A 7030-nucleotide genomic window follows, 5' to 3' on the forward strand; every position below is an offset into this window, starting at 1 on the left:
ATTAAAACTAATTTATAAATTACTATTAATAAATAAGCGTCTCTTATTCAAATCATTCAAAATCTTTCCTTTCTTGACATGATATAGAAAATTTAAAACTAAAAAAAAATATATGAAAAAAAATTGCGTCCAATAGGATTTGAACCTATACCAAAGGTTTAGAAGACCTATGTCCTATCCATTAGACAATGGACGCTTTTGATTCCAATTTTTTTTTTCGTATTTTCACCTCTCTTGTTCGTAAAAAAAATGTGTGAGAATTCCGGAAATTGCATATTGAATTCAATGATGCATTACATTAACTAATACATTAGTTAAAATTTAGTTAAAATTAAGTAAATTGAAAATTTTTATTTGAGTAATTCCATTATTAATTAATTTCTATTTATAATATATATAAATTATAAGATAAGAATATTATAAGATAAGATAAGCGGATAGCGGGAATCGAACCCGCATCGTTAGCTTGGAAGGCTAGGGGTTATAGTCGACGTTGATTCATCATTTTGAACTGAACGTCTCTAATTCAAAACCGAACGTGAAACTTTGGTTTCATTCGGCTCCTTTATGGAAGATGGATAAATTCCTAAATTTATAAGATGTAAACAAAAAAAAATACCATCCATAACATCTATGTCAGCCTTTCCGTCTGAATGCATTCAAAAGGACCCGCTTTATAGATGATCCCTATACAAGAGGAGATTATAACAATCTTTCCAGTTATTTATTTCGTTCCCTATTTCTATTTAATATAATCCTTAGGAAAAGTATTTTGTTTCCGCCGAGCTAAAAAAACGATGTCGACGTCTCTAGTAAACCAAAGACATTGTTTAATAGCTATTTTGTTTTGCTTCAATCTCCCTTATACAAAGAAAAAATTGAAGATTTAGTTACGATTAGAAAAAATTCCACCTTTATCCATGGATCCCTTATTCCTTCAATTGGAAGTATTGATCCAATTCAATAAAATTATGTTTCGTAATTTCATGATCCAATTTTTTCAATTTAGAACATATTTTTGGATACAAATCACGAGAATTTTTATTTTTCCTCGAATCTTTCATCGAGAGGTAAAGGATTAAATCCTTTTAAGAAATAAAGTTTTTGATCGGAATATTAATCAACCCGAAGGATCCCTTAACTATTAAGGGATTAATAGAACGAATCGCACTTTTACCACTAAACTATATCCGCTACAATGCAATTATTGTATATAAATGGACCTTTTGTCGAAGACGAAAATAAGTCGTATTAATAAGTAATAAAAAGATCGGATCAGAAAATAATCATGAAAATTTGAGCGTTGACGTATTTTCATCAGGGCCACTAATGAGATTAGGAAAAGAGGACTCGTTTTAATTAACTAATTAACAAGTTTTTTATTCTAGTAAAGTACTAAAAAATAATAATAAGAAATCGAACCTTGATTCTATATCATCTTTTTCTGTATCATAGGAATTGAAATAATAAATCTTCTTAGGATTCTTGTTGTTTCTATTTTTTTTTTTTTTCAAAAACATTTTCAAATCAAATAAATAATTTGATCTACGATTTATTGGAACAAAAAAAGCCCGGCTAGGTACTGACCAGGCCAGGCCGTGGAACTAAAAATAAAAAGAAAAGGGCTTTTCGGATGAAATAAACTAAAAAAGGTACTTTCTTTTTATTTATAAATATTTTTATGAATCTTTAATATATTGGTATTATTTATATATTAGGATTGAAGATATCTCTTCTTTTGAGCCCTTATCTAATGAAATCTAATTTATCTAAATGGAATTCCTAATAAAAAAAAGTTTTTATCGATTTGATAGATATCCATCGATATATCTAGATAATTATCTATATCAATATAATGAAATTATATATCTATAAAGGGGTAGATAAAGATAATAAAGAGAGATAAAGAAGGGCTTTTTTCAAGCCTTTATTTTCTATTTTTTATACAATGTATCATAGTAATTATCCTTTTTCAATTTGGGGAGAGATGGCTGAGTGGACTAAAGCGTCGGATTGCTAATCCGTTGTACGATTTTTTTGTACCGAGGGTTCGAATCCCTCTCTTTCCGTTTCTGTCAATTACTTGGTATTTTTTTATAGTTGAGGAAAGATGTGGAATAGATAAAATGTTAAGAACATTTCAAAATCAAGCAAGGAAAAAAAATCTGATTTTGTTATTCTTCACGCCCCGGATTACGTCCCGGGTCATTAGATAGGAATCCGAAAATGAAGAGAGAAACAAAGAATATTACTACTGTATAAACAAATAGTTTGAGAGTAAGCATTACACAATCTCCAAGATCATTTTTTTTTTAAGAGAATAGATTCTCTATTTTAATCTGGTTTGACACCAAGAAATGCAGTGAAGTTATTTCTATAAATAGGAAAAAATTTTAAGAGTTGAGTCCTTGATTACTCAAAATTGGATTTCATACCCACAATTCTATATTGTGGGGGACTCGAAGAGGGTCGTTCAAAGGAAAAAAGTAAGAATAAGAAAATGAGAGTGATCCAGATTTATCATAGCTATAGAATAATTTCAATATTGGATTCAACTTAAAGCTTCAGACTGTATGTACAACTTATCTGATCTTATAACTAGTTAGAATCTTTTTTTTTTTTTTTCTAGTAAATCATGAATTTGTCTCGGACAGTATTAAAAATATTATCGAAAGCTTACAGCAGCTTGCCAAACAAAAGCTAATAGAAAAAAGAATAGAGGTATTACTGGCATAACATCTACTATTGGATTCAAAAAAGCGTAGGCCTCGGGCAATTTGGCGACGAAAAAACTACTTGAATAAAGGAAAGAATTAAGACAGATACCGATGAAACTTAAGATATTAAGCATAACAATTTTTTTTTCTTTGTTCTTGAAGATAATTGTATTTCTTTTGATTTGATTGAGTTATTAATCCCCTATTATTGCTATGATATAAGGGATAAGGGAAAAATTAATAACATAAAGTAGGTCAAAAAACCTTTCTTTGATTTGAACTCAGCCAATCAAAAATCCTTCAATTCTCAAATAAAACGAGAATAGAAGAAATCCTACTTTCATACAATATCTTAATGGAATTATATGTAATGATCAATAAATTGAGTTTAATTGGATCTATAAACGTATCAAAATCTGAGCAACAATCTAATTTATTCTATAAATATTTGTACTGGAATTGACGACTAAGCACTACCAATATTAGTGTTTATTAGTGTTGAATATAAATGGGGCGTGGCCAAGTGGTAAGGCAACGGGTTTTGGTCCCGCTATTCGGAGGTTCGAATCCTTCCGTCCCAGAGTATGCGTATTATTATTATATATAATAATAGTATATTATAAGATATATGGAAAAATATTCGATATCAGACTATAGATTGCCGTTTTAAACAACCTTATGCTTAAGAGTCTAAATATAGATCGAATGTGATTGTTCTTTATTATTTTCTTATAATGATGCATTTCAGAAATGCGAAAGCCTCTATTATTCTCTATCTCTTAAATGGTTTGTGAAACCCGAGTATTTTTTTTCTGTGGATTTCTGAATTATAAACACGAAGGTCTTGTGTTTTTGGCACTAATGGAATTGAATTAATGGTCTTAAGAAACTTAAGACCTATTTAGGGTTTAGGGTACTAAATTTTAGAGTCAAATAAAAAAAAATAGGTAGGAACAATCGTTTACTCTAGATCTGTTTGACTTTCGCCTTATACAAGATAGTCTAGCACCTCCGAAACTAGTCCAGTCCCCCGTAGGATCCTTTTTTTATTTATGATGCATCTACTCGATCTAATTGGGGGTAGATAGGAGTTAATCCATAACGGAAGATATCAATTTGAATATCTGCCCGAATCTGATTAACAAAGAATCAAGTTACATATGTAACATATTATGTATTTCTTTTCACCTCATTTTTTCGTATGTTTGTCTGTAATGAATAATTGTAAATCCAAGTAACAATTCATACATCTTTTTCACTTTATTTTAAGGAAAGATTATTGAGTCTCTTAAGTTAAATAAACTAGGCAGAAAATGCTGATATGTATGTATTGTTATTATCTATTTTTATCGTTTTATTTCTTTTTTTTTTTTTTATTTTAGATCTATCTAATTGATGGGTTAATCCCGAATATACATTTATTTATCATAATCAAATGTAATAAATCCTTTACAAAAATTTATTCAAATAATATTATAATATAATATTTAGGTAGTAAATTTTCAATCAAGTAAATCTTTTTAATTATTTCTTATGAGTCCTTGGTACTCGAAGAAGTGTTAAACTCGTGAATCCATTCTATGAAGAAATTGAAAAATGGAGATTCTTAATTATTCGTAATTAATTATTTCTTAATTGATTTTATAGAAATTTCAAAAAATCTCTCTCTATCTAGAAAATATCTATATATAGAGAAATAAATATTGCACTCATACAAAAAAATGTTATTGATACAATATATACAATAAAATATGGGTTTCAATAAATTGAAGTATTGCTAAGACTTTTTCAAAAACTACCCATGTCATAAGAGTATAGATTACTATGGACCAACTAACCCAATGACTATACATGATTCCATAAATGAATCAATTACATACCAGTTCCAAGAAATTAGAGGTTATGGTAAAACTTCGTTTAAAACGATGTGGTAGAAAGCAACGTGCGACTTGAAGGACATGATCCACTGTGGATTCTTACACCCACCATTTTATATTATATAGGAATGAAGATGCTCTTGACTCGACATAGTTTGTTCGGTTGCACTCGAGCTCTTTTTTTTTTTTAGGGTTTTTGATGTAAATAGTACATGATGGAGCTCGAGTAGAAAGTATTGATTCATTTATCAAGGGCAGAGATCTAGGGTTAGTGTCAATCAATAAGTTAAAACTACTTCGTAAGTATAGGTTCGGTATACAAATCGAAAGGATCCAATTCGAACAAGTTTCAAATTCAAACATCAAATTGGATTAAAAGTGTAATCACACGAGAATCCATTATTTATATGATTCTTTGATAAAAAGGAAATCAAAAAAAATGGTATGTTGCTACCATTTTGAAACGATTAAAGATCACCGAAGTAATGTCTAAACCCAATGATTCAAGGAAAGGATAAAGGATCCCGGAACAAGTAAAAATCTTTTTTCAATTGTCTCAATAACTAAACTAGATCAGAATGAAGAATCGAAATAGATTCTAACGGAGACAGGCAAAAATAAAGAGGTTAGAGACCGCTCAATAAATGAAATGCTTAAGCTTAAGGGTTTTTTTCCTTTGCGTGAGAGTTATCCAACTTGAGTTATGGGGATAAGAATGAGTTTTTTTTTTCAAAAGAAAAACAAAAGAATAAGAAAAAAATTTTTAAATCATAGTCTAATTGATTTAATAATCTATAGATCTATTTGACATTAATTAGAATTCTATACATAACTTTGAATTTCCTCGAGCCGTACGAGGAGAAAAACTTCTTATACGGTTCTGGGGGGGGTACTTAAAATTTACATCTATCCCAATGAGCCGTTTATCGAATCATTGCAATTGATGTTCGATGCCGAAGAGAAGGAAGAGATCTTCGTAAAGTGGGTTTTTATGATCCGATAAAGAATCAAACCTATTTAAATGTTCCTGCTATTCTATATTTCCTTGAAAAGGGTGCTCAACCTACAGGAACTGTTCATGATATTTTAAAGAAGGCAGGTGTTTTTACGGAACTTCACCTTAATCAATAACCGAAATTCCATTTTTATTAATGAAATAAAAAAACGAGGGTGTGATAACTTAACTTGTATATAGCTTTGACTAACCTTTTCTTTAGTATTTCCCCCTCTCTCTTGTTCTATTCATACTATACACTTATTACCTTAAAATTGCGTCTTCGCTAATGAAAAAATCGATTTTTATTTTATTGATATAAATTGATCTAAGATGAATAGAAAAAAAATATATCGGGTTTATTCAATCCACAAACCCGATATATTTTTTTTCTACTTCTTCCTTAATTTCTTCTTTCGCCTACATCTTTTATGTCTATCTATGTTGATTATCTCTATAGTGCCAATCTAAGTACGTAGTTTTTTTTAATTCTTTTCTATTATTTTAATAGAATTTATTATTATTAGAATATTTTCTCTTATTCTATTTTGTTAACTTTATCTAGTTAAATATAGTTATTCAACTCAAATTGTTATTTCCATTTGTTTTTTATTCATTTATAATTCTTTTGTTTTGTCCATTATAGGCGTTTTTCATTATTCACATTAATATTGACAACAGTGTATCAAACAAATATAATCCGATTGTGTATAAATGAAGCTAGTTATCTCCCTTTCATGACCCTTGCTTTTCACGCACATGATGGTCTCATTGTATTTTTTGTGATACAAAAAATTACTTTTGTGTAAAGTGATATAAGAAGTTTTTTTTATTGCAATATTTTGATTACGTCATCTAATTTCATTTCTTTTGTTATTTTGATTCCGATTGTATCTACACAGAAAAATTTTTTCATATTTTGGGGTTGCTAACTCAATGGTAGAGTACTCGGCTTTTAAGTGCGGCTAGCATCTTTTACACATTTCTATGAAGTAACAGATTCGTCCATACTATCGGTAGAGTTTGTAAGACCGCGACTGATCCTGAAAGGAATGAATGGAAAAAGCAGCATGTCGTATTAATGGAAAATTCTAGTAATATTTTTACCTTACTAGATTAGGCCAAACTTGTTTGAATTCTTGATGCGGAAAAAAAAGTAAAGTCGGGTCGAATGAATAAATGGATAGGGCACTATGCTCCAATTATAGAGAAATAAAAAGTAACGGGCTTATGTTCTTAATTTGAATGATTCGCCGATCTAATTAGACGTTAAAACTATATTAGTGCTTGATGCGGGAAGGACTTTTCTTATGAGTGAGTTATCCATTTTTTTCTAAGTCCTAACTATTAGTTACTCTACGTTATGAGGTAGAGGGGAATGTGTAGAAGAAGCAGTATATTGATAAAGAGTTTTTTTCCAAAATCAAAAGAGCGATTGGGTT

At 29.5% G+C, this 7030-nt stretch overlaps 1 non-coding gene across 1 annotated transcript; it reads left to right on the forward strand.

The window, feature by feature from the left end:
• Nucleotides 1-1981: 1981 nt before the first annotated feature.
• On the forward strand, nt 1982-2069 carry TRNAS-GCU (transfer RNA serine (anticodon GCU)). Its single transcript has one exon. It is a non-coding gene; the product is annotated as a tRNA-Ser (tRNA).
• The last annotated feature ends 4961 nt before the right edge of the window (nt 2070-7030 follow it).

This window comes from Cucumis melo, unplaced genomic scaffold (assembly GCF_025177605.1).
Source record: "Cucumis melo cultivar AY unplaced genomic scaffold, USDA_Cmelo_AY_1.0 utg001484l, whole genome shotgun sequence".
NCBI lineage: Eukaryota > Viridiplantae > Streptophyta > Magnoliopsida > Cucurbitales > Cucurbitaceae > Cucumis > Cucumis melo.